Source organism: Aulonocara stuartgranti, assembly GCF_965226115.1.
Source record: "Aulonocara stuartgranti genome assembly, chromosome: 6".
NCBI lineage: Eukaryota > Metazoa > Chordata > Actinopteri > Cichliformes > Cichlidae > Aulonocara > Aulonocara stuartgranti.
Genome location: NC_138944.1, coordinates 99,218 through 109,585, shown reverse-complemented (window position 1 = coordinate 109,585; position 10,368 = coordinate 99,218).

Genomic DNA, 10,368 nt, shown 5'->3' with positions numbered 1-10,368 from the left:
CAAAAAAGTTTGTCAATTAAAATAGTCTTTCATGTGACTGGGCTAAACAAAGTTACTTGTCGCCCATCTCTGGAAGGGCTAAAAAAAGTCGCCTTTCTTCCAATAAGTTTGGTCTGGCGTCCCTGACGTTTCGCGGAGTTACCGCTTCTTCAGAGGGATACATGCTACTAGGTGTCCGGAAGGACGGCATTTAAACACATTTCCTGGGAGATGCCCAAGTCCTGGGCCCCTCCCAGGATTGGTAATCATAGGTTACATGGGTATTACATGTGACCAAATCCCTCCAATAAAAGGTGTCCAGGCCTCTCTCTAAAAGAACAACAATATTAAAAATAAGAATAAAAACCTTTAAAATATCATATGGAATTAAAAATAAAAAATAAAAATAACCTTAAAAAATTGTAAAAAGAATATAAACTCATGATATAATCTTTATGATTAAAAACATCATCCTGCTGAGGATGGTTTAATAAAATATATGTATATATGTACACATATAAAAGGACATTATTTTATAAGAAAGAAGGTGAACACAAAATAATATCTTCTAAAAAGCAAGAGGGGTGGAAAAAAAAAAAAAACAAAGCTAAAGTTAAGACAAATATAGATCAAATGGGGATGGAGAGAAAAATATAATAAAAAACTAGGTAAGGGGGTGGGGTCCGGAGGGAGTCTTAGGGCTGTCGCGGACCAGGGGGAGAACCCGACAACGGGTAACATCAGGAGCAGGAACGTGAAAAACAGGGAAAGAAAAAAGAAATACATAGAAAAATCTTAAAAAACTAAATAAACAATCAACCCATATTCACCTTGATTTCAAAAATAAAAAAGGCTGTGTAAGGCTACCCATAATAATAAGAAACCTCTTATTAGCAAAGATAACGCCAAAGCACAGGATGGATGCATTCCAGCACTGTGGCCCTGTAATAAAGACTTCCAGTGTCAAACTGGCCTGTCCACAGTCCACCGGTCCCACTTTGAGAACATCTACCACAGTGTACAGCTACAACCTGAACTGGTGCGCAGCTACAATCCTGTACTGAGTAAGAAATGGAAAACATTTGTTGTTGTGACACAGTGGGAGCGATGCCAACTGTGTCATACGTATAAAACAGTGTAAAACTGCTGTTATATGGAAACCCAGATGCTTGGCATTTTTAAGAAATTAACTTCCCACTATGAGGTTTAGGTTTCCCAAATGCAGTCACCAACTGTTGATATTTCCCCCAAGATGTTAAGTTTAGGGTTATGCGACCTGGGCAGGGTCATCTTCCCTTTTAATTCTCTAGTTCTAATAGTGTCTGCCAAGCCAAGGTGGTTAGGTTTAGGGCCATGTGTCTGGTTAAGACCATCCTCCAAATTATCCACATTCTAGGGACACTTTCTTAAGGCAATGGTTAGGTTTAGGGTCCAGTGGCCTGGATAGGCTCATCCCACAGGTTATACACAATGAAGATACAAACAAAGAAATTGTTAAATTCAGATTATTAGATCTTTTTGAAAAAGAACAATTCAATAAACTCAGTAATCTCCATTTGTCCCAAGGAGATGCTGTTTTATGTTTCAAGGAGTAGTCAGTCTGTTTACTAAGAGGTCCTTTTAGGAATCGTGGATGGATGTCAGATACAAATTCCTGGCACAGGCTAGTTAGGTATTAGGAAACTATAGCTTAGATGTTTTTTAATTCAAACTTTGGTGCACGGTCCTAGGAATTACTGAAGCATCCCATCTCCACTTACTCCGCTCTTCTCCTTCTCTCCAGCATACTCCTCTTCTTCTTGGGTGCGTCTTGTACCTTCTTCCATATGTTGTCAATCATAAAAACCATCCCCCAATGTCTTTATTCCCCCCAGGCCATAAGGCAGACTCATTGAAAGTTCCAGCACTGTCACCAGTACTAAAAAAGGTCCCAAAGCCATATTTCTCCCATGACTCCCTGGAGGGGATGTGACCTCCAAGAGAAAGGGTTTTTTATCGTTTTTGATTTTCTTATTCATTTTCAACAATAATCACACTTCCATGCAGTTAGTAATTATAATGAAACCTCACACTGTTAGTGTTACACTCTGTTCAAAACAACCTCCATGCAGTTCTGTCATGGGGACTTATGGCAATCAGGGAAACATACTCAATATTGACAAGTAGTCTTTGTATTTTTTTTTTTTTTTTTTTTTTTTTTTTTTTTCGGTGACATTTTGCTTAGAAATACACATATGATCTGTTCACAGAACTTCTATGTTATAAAACAAACAACAGGTTTCCAGACCATTTTTTCTTTTTGAACTTTCTTTATTTCTCACCATACTTTCAAAGCCTGACCTGTAATTCTAAGGATTCTCCCTCCCTCAGACATTGGAGTCTTAATTAATTATTCCAAACCATATACTGCATATATTTAATATTGACAACATCAAAGAAATACCAATTGTACTAAAAATTCTACACCCACAAAAGAAATATTTAAAGATGACAATAACATCCTGACATCAAAACTCTCTCCATCCTACTCCGCTGACCGACCGACCAGCCCGGGTTGGCCTGTAGGCTCACGATGCTCAGGGCCTCCTCTGTGCGTTCCCTGAAGTGAGTGGCCACTGTGGAGCGCAGCTGATCTGCCCGTGTGGCATACCGGTGTTGCTGCAAGCGCGCTCCCAAACAGGCCCAAATTCCCCCCACATACATTAGCCCACAATACTACATCGTAAGACCCACGCTGAGTCGCAGGCCTTCACACCAGCTGTCAAAGATACTTTTAGCCGTCTCACTCGTCCAATGAATGCCATCAGCTGTGGTATGGAAGTATTGTTGAGGTATACACGGTAAATAATTATAATGTGTACTGATGAAGTTATTGATCATAGTGAGATTTGACTGTTGGAGTTTGGATAGTGATCTGGAAAAGTGAATGTGGGCTACAAAAATGTCCGCATTCGGAAACACGGCTTTCGCCCCATTCACCACCTTTCGTAGTTGTTTAATTGAGGTTTTCTGGGGGTCCTGATCCTTATTATTAAGGCCTACAGACAAGATCACCATTTCCGCAATTTCACACACCGGCGTCATTTCCAACAGGTTGAAGAAATGGTAAAAGTTCGCACCCGGGTAGCTCTCCACCTGAATCTGATCATTCTCGAAGGGGGGTATTCTATTTAGATTGGAGTCCCCCAAGAAAACTACCGGTTTATCAACTTTGATTCTCCAATCCTGTAATTTCCTACTAGGTCTCGCCCGATGGTACGTAGGTGTATGGTAACCCCCCTCTGCGCCCCTCGTCTCCGCCTCCGCCCCGACCGGCTCTCCCTTTCCCGTAAGCCCGCGCCCGCTATGAGACTCCCTCTGCTTTATTTGCCGCACGGTTTTAAATTCTGCCACCGAGCCCTCGCTCTCATTATCCTCCTCATTCAGGTGAAAATTACTCTTAATATTATAATAGTGGGGATCAGAGCGGTCCAATGAGTCACTGCTCAGGTTTCCCGCCGGCTCCTGCTGTTGCAGGGCCTCAATCGTCATTTCACCCACTACCTTGTCACCTGTTTTGGCAGAGGTTTGGATTTTTACTCGCTTTTGTTGTTTCATTATAGGGTCCGGACCATTCGTCCGGTCTCCTGCGCGAGACGTGGAGCAGGAAACTGAAGGGGTGGCAGGCTCAGATGTCAACCTGTTCGCGGCCGTTAAGGGCAAGTCACAGCGCACAATATTTCTAGGACGCACAGGGGGAGAGCACAAAGAGGCAGGCAGAATGTCATCGGTTTCATCTAAATCAACCACCACGTTTGATCTAATTCTGGCTGTTGTCTCCACCCTACTCCCACCCTCTCCCGTCTTCCCCCCATCTCCATTTCTCCCCTTCGGGAGAGCTCCCGCGGTGGCCGGCGCACGGGCATTCACAGTCTGAAGCTCATTCAGCTCTTCTACAATAGTTTTCCTTTTTCCCAACGATAGGTTTTTCTGATAGGAAACATTTTGTATATTACTGCTGCTAGCAGTCTGGTTTTTAACCACTGTAGGTAAGGGCGGAAATTCATTATCATCTCTCAGATCAATCGGCATTACCCCCGATCTTCCCCCCCTCTGTACTGTATCCTGTTCCCGTGTGTGGCCGGCCTCCGAACGGGCCCTCCCTCCACCCTCTTCCCCTGACGATTTAAGCAGAGTTTCAACTGTTGACATTGTAGAAACACGTAAGCGAGCCCCGTATCTTTTAAAAGCCCACGTCTTTGCCACCTGAAATGACACCTCAGTCTTTCTAGTTTCTTTTAAAGATTCAATGATAGTGGCATAATGATCATAAAGAATATCTAAATTTTTAGACATCCAAGAGTCTGTGTTTTGATCAAGTTGCCTCCTAACTTGTTCTGTGGGCACAGCCGGTTTTATAAAACTAGAGAGCCTGGACACCTGTTTTATCATACCCCTGGGGTATAAGCCCGTGTCGCGTGCCTCTACAATCACACTTTTATGGTGTACTGTCCGTATTAATTTAAATATATTCTTCGCACTCTTCCTTGTGTCGGCATCAAGTGCACGCTTTGGTGCGGGAGCATCTTGTCCTCCTTGTTGTCTGACACGTCTCATGTTCGGGCGACCCCATCCCTCCCCGTGCCTCGTCCCCTCCCGACCCCCAGCATGCGTAGCCAGACCATCACCAGACAAACTTTCACCTAAGGTTTCAAAGTTATTGTTCTGTACCTTATATTTGTCAGTGGGGAGCTCACCTGAGTTTCTTTGTGTTTGTTGGACCACTCGATTCAGGCTCAGTGATCTCTGCCTCCTCCGTGCTCTTCGCTGGTGGCGTGGAAACGTCCATCCGCCATCCTGCATGTCGTCTTCTGGCAGTCGTGGCGTTTCCGACCGGTGTGCCTCCATCCTGGACCCGAACAATATGGTAGTCCCACCGAACACGGGCGTCCCCGCGTCAGTGTCTGTTGGTCGGTGAAGACTCAAAAAACAAGAGGGTTTTAGGTGCACAAACCGATGCCTCGCTCAGATCCAACGCCACCTCTCACTTCCCGTTTAGAGTTAACGGTCACTTCACTACAGGTGAAAATAAAAACTCCCCACTTTACAATTGTAAAAAAAGTTTGTCAATTAAAATAGTCTTTCATGTGACTGGGCTAAACAAAGTTACTTGTCGCCCATCTCTGGAAGGGCTAAAAAAAGTCGCCTTTCTTCCAATAAGTTTGGTCTGGCGTCCCTGACGTTTCGCGGAGTTACCGCTTCTTCAGAGAGGGATACATGCTACTAGGTGTCCGGAAGGAGCGAGGCATTTAAACACATTTCCTGGGAGATGCCCAAGTCCTGGGCCCCTCCCAGGATTGGTAATCATAGGGGCCATGTTAAGTGGTCTGGAAATGAGCTATTAGCTGTGTGTAAAACCAAAAAGCTTGTTGTACTTATGAGCTTAAATGCAAAGCTGCAGCATTATTGACTATGGGGTATATATACAAATCCAAAAACAACTTGTTCACCCACCTCACAGGTGATTTTCTGACATTGTTATTTCTGCTTTAAACCCCTGCAGAGTGATCAAGGTGTCCCTTGAACATCTATCTTTATGATTAAAAACATCATCCTGCTGAGGATGGTTTAATAAAATATATGTATATATGTACACATATAAAAGGACATTATTTTATAAGAAAGAAGGTGAACACAAAATAATATCTTCTAAAAAGCAAGAGGGGTGGAAAAAAAACAAAGCTAAAGTTAAGACAAATATAGATCAAATGGGGATGGAGAGAAAAATATAATAAAAAACTAGGTAAGGGGGTGGGGTCCGGAGGGAGTCTTAGGGCTGTCGCGGACCAGGGGAGGTCCCACAACGGGTACATTGGGAGACAGGAACGTGAAAAACAGGGAAAGAAAAGAAAAAAGAAATACATAGAAAAATCTATAAAAACTAAATAAACAATCAACCCATATTCACCTTGATTTCAAAAATAAAAAAGGCTGTGTAAGGCTACCCATAATAATAAGAAACCTATATTAAGAATGGCTTTTTAAGAATAATTAAATAAACAATCAACAAAAACCACAACTTAAAAAGGCTGCTTTTCCTATTGCACTAGGACAGCCATTATACTCCCCAATAGATGATGGGGAAGACCTCACTACAACGAAATCAGATAAAAGGTCCAGTCGGTCAGCGGAGGCCTCAAAATAAATAAACAAATCAACTTTATTTCATGGCCACCTTACCCCAGATGCTTGGCATTTTTAAGAAATTAACTTCCCACTATGAGGTTTAGGTTTCCCAAATGCAGTCACGCAACTGTTGATATTTCCCCCAAGATGTTAAGTTTAGGGTTATGCGACCTGGGCAGGGTCATCTTCCCTTTTAATTCTCTAGTTCTAATAGTGTCTGCCAAGCCAAGGTGGTTAGGTTTAGGGCCATGTGTCTGGTTAAGACCATCCTCCAAATTATCCACATTCTAGGGACACTTTCTTAAGGCAATGGTTAGGTTTAGGGTCCAGTGGCCTGGATAGGCTCATCCCACAGGTTATACACAATGAAGATACAAACAAAGAAATTGTTAAATTCAGATTATTAGATCTTTTTGAAAAAGAACAATTCAATAACTTGAGTAATCTCCATTTGTCCCAAGGAGATGCTGTTTTATGTTTCAAGGAGTAGTCAGTCTGTTTACTAAGAGGTCCTTTTAGGAATCGTGGATGGATGTCAGATACAAATTCCTGGCACAGGCTAGTTAGGTATTAGGAAACTATAGCTTAGATGTTTTTTAATTCAAACTTTGGTGCACGGTCCTAGGAATTACTGAAGCATCCCATCTCCACTTACTCCGCTCTTCTCCTTCTCTCCAGCATACTCCTCTTCTTCTTGGGTGCGTCTTGTACCTTCTTCCATATGTTGTCAATCATAAAAACCATCCCCCAATGTCTTTATTCCCCCCAGGCCATAAGGCAGACTCATTGAAAGTTCCAGCACTGTCACCAGTACTAAAAAAGGTCCCAAAGCCATATTTCTCCCATTACTCCCTGGAGGGATGTGACCTCCAAGAGAAAGGGTTTTTTATCGTTTTTGATTTTCTTATTCATTTTCAACAATAATCACACTTCCATGCAGTTAGTAATTATAATGAAACCTCACACTGTTAGTGTTACACTCTGTTCAAAACAACCTCCATGCAGTTCTGTCATGGGGACTTATGGCAATCAGGGAAACATACTCAATATTGACAAGTAGTCTTTGTATTTTTTTTTTTTTTTTTTTTTTTTTTTTTTTGGTGACATTTTGCTTAGAAATACACATATGATCTGTTCACAGAACTTCTATGTTATAAAACAAACAACAGGTTTCCAGACCATTTTTTCTTTTTGAACTTTCTTTATTTCTCACCATACTTTCAAAGCCTGACCTGTAATTCTAAGGATTCTCCCTCCCTCAGACATTGGAGTCTTAATTAATTATTCCAAACCATATACTGCATATATTTAATATTGACAACATCAAAGAAATACCAATTGTACTAAAAATTCTACACCCACAAAAGAAATATTTAAAGATGACAATAACATCCTGACATCAAAACTCTCTCCATCCTACTCCGCTGACCGACCGACCAGCCCGGGTTGGCCTGTAGGCTCACGATGCTCAGGGCCTCCCGCGCTCCCCTAAAGTGAGTGGCCACTGTGGAGCGCAGCTGATCTGCCCGTGTGGCATACCGGTGTTGCTGCAAGCGCGCTCCCAAACAGGCCCAAATTCCCCCCACATACATTAGCCCACAATACTACATCGTAAGACCCACGCTGAGTCGCAGGCCTTCACACCAGCTGTCAAAGGTAAGACTTTTAGCCGTCTCACTCGTCCAATGAATGCCATCAGCTGTGGTATGGAAGTATTGTTGAGGTATACACGGTAAATAATTATAATGTGTACTGATGAAGTTATTGATCATAGTGAGATTTGACTGTTGGAGTTTGGATAGTGATCTGGAAAAGTGAATGTGGGCTACAAAAATGTCCGCATTCGGAAACACGGCTTTCGCCCCATTCACCACCTTTCGTAGTTGTTTAATTGAGGTTTTGTGTCCTGATCCTTATTATTAAGGCCTACAGACAAGATCACCATTTCCGCAATTTCACACACCGGCGTCATTTCCAACAGGTTGAAGAAATGGTAAAAGTTCGCACCCGGGTAGCTCTCCACCTGAATCTGATCATTCTCGAAGGGGGGTATTCTATTTAGATTGGAGTCCCCCAAGAAAACTACCGGTTTATCAACTTTGATTCTCAATCCTGTAATTTCCTACTAGGTCTCGCCCGATGGTACGTAGGTGTATGGTAACCCCCCTCTGCGCCCCTCGTCTCCGCCTCCGCCCCGACCGGCTCTCCCTTTCCCGTAAGCCCGCGCCCGCTATGAGACTCCCTCTGCTTTATTTGCCGCACGGTTTTAAATTCTGCCACCGAGCCCTCGCTCTCATTATCCTCCTCATTCAGGTGAAAATTACTCTTAATATTATAATAGTGGGGATCAGAGCGGTCCAATGAGTCACTGCTCAGGTTTCCCGCCGGCTCCTGCTGTTGCAGGGCCTCAATCGTCATTTCACCCACTACCTTGTCACCTGTTTTGGCAGAGGTTTGGATTTTTACTCGCTTTTGTTGTTTCATTATAGGGTCCGGACCATTCGTCCGGTCTCCTGCGCGAGACGTGGAGCAGGAAACTGAAGGGGTGGCAGGCTCAGATGTCAACCCTGCTCCTACAGCCGTTAAGGGCAAGTCACAGCGCACAATATTTCTAGGACGCACAGGGGGAGAGCACAAAGAGGCAGGCAGAATGTCATCGGTTTCATCTAAATCAACCACCACGTTTGATCTAATTCTGGCTGTTGTCTCCACCCTACTCCCACCCTCTCCCGTCTTCCCCCCATCTCCATTTCTCCCCTTCGGGAGAGCTCCCGCGGTGGCCGGCGCACGGGCATTCACAGTCTGAAGCTCATTCAGCTCTTCTACAATAGTTTTCCTTTTTCCCAACGATAGGTTTTTCTGATAGGAAACATTTTGTATATTACTGCTGCTAGCAGTCTGGTTTTTAACCACTGTAGGTAAGGGCGGAAATTCATTATCATCTCTCAGATCAATCGGCATTACCCCCGATCTTCCCCCCCTCTGTACTGTATTCTGTTCCCGTGTGTGGCCGGCCTCCGAACGGGCCCTCCCTCCACCCTCTTCCCCTGACGATTTAAGCAGAGTTTCAACTGTTGACATTGTAGAAACACGTAAGCGAGCCCCGTATCTTTTAAAAGCCCACGTCTTTGCCACCTGAAATGACACCTCAGTCTTTCTAGTTTCTTTTAAAGATTCAATGATAGTGGCATAATGATCATAAAGAATATCTAAATTTTTAGACATCCAAGAGTCTGTGTTTTGATCAAGTTGCCTCCTAACTTGTTCTGTGGGCACAGCCGGTTTTATAAAACTAGAGAGCCTGGACACCTGTTTTATCATACCCCTGGGGTATAAGCCCGTGTCGCGTGCCTCTACAATCACACTTTTATGGTGTACTGTCCGTATTAATTTAAATATATTCTTCGCACTCTTCCTTGTGTCGGCATCAAGTGCACGCTTTGGTGCGGGAGCATCTTGTCCTCCTTGTTGTCTGACACGTCTCATGTTCGGGCGACCCCATCCCTCCCCGTGCCTCGTCCCCTCCCGACCCCCAGCATGCGTAGCCAGACCATCATCAGACAAACTTTCACCTAAGGTTTCAAAGTTATTGTTTTGTACCTTATATTTGTCAGTGGGGAGCTCACCTGAGTTTCTTTGTGTTTGTTGGACCACTCGATTCAGGCTCAGTGATCTCTGCCTCCTCCGTGCTCTTCGCTGGTGGCGTGGAAACGTCCATCCGCCATCCTGCATGTCGTTTTCTGGCAGTCGTGGCGTTTCCGACCGGTGTGCCTCCATCCTGGACCCGAACAATATGGTAGTCCCACCGAACACGGGCGTCCCCGCGTCAGTGTCTGTTGGTCGGTGAAGACTCAAAAAACAAGAGGGTTTTAGGTGCACAAACCGATGCCTCGCTCAGATCCAACGCCACCTCTCACTTCCCGTTTAGAGTTAACGGTCACTTCACTACAGGTGAAATAAAAACTCCCCACTTTACAATTGTAAAAAAAGTTTGTCAATTAAAATAGTCTTTCATGTGACTGGGCTAAACAAAGTTACTTGTCGCCCATCTCTGGAAGGGCTAAAAAAAGTCGCCTTTCTTCCAATAAGTTTGGTCTGGCGTCCCTGACGTTTCGCGGAGTTACCGCTTCTTCAGAGGGATACATGCTACTAGGTGTCCGGAAGGAGCGAGGCATTTAAACACATTTCCTGGGAGATGCCCAAGTCCTGGGCCCCTCCCAGGAT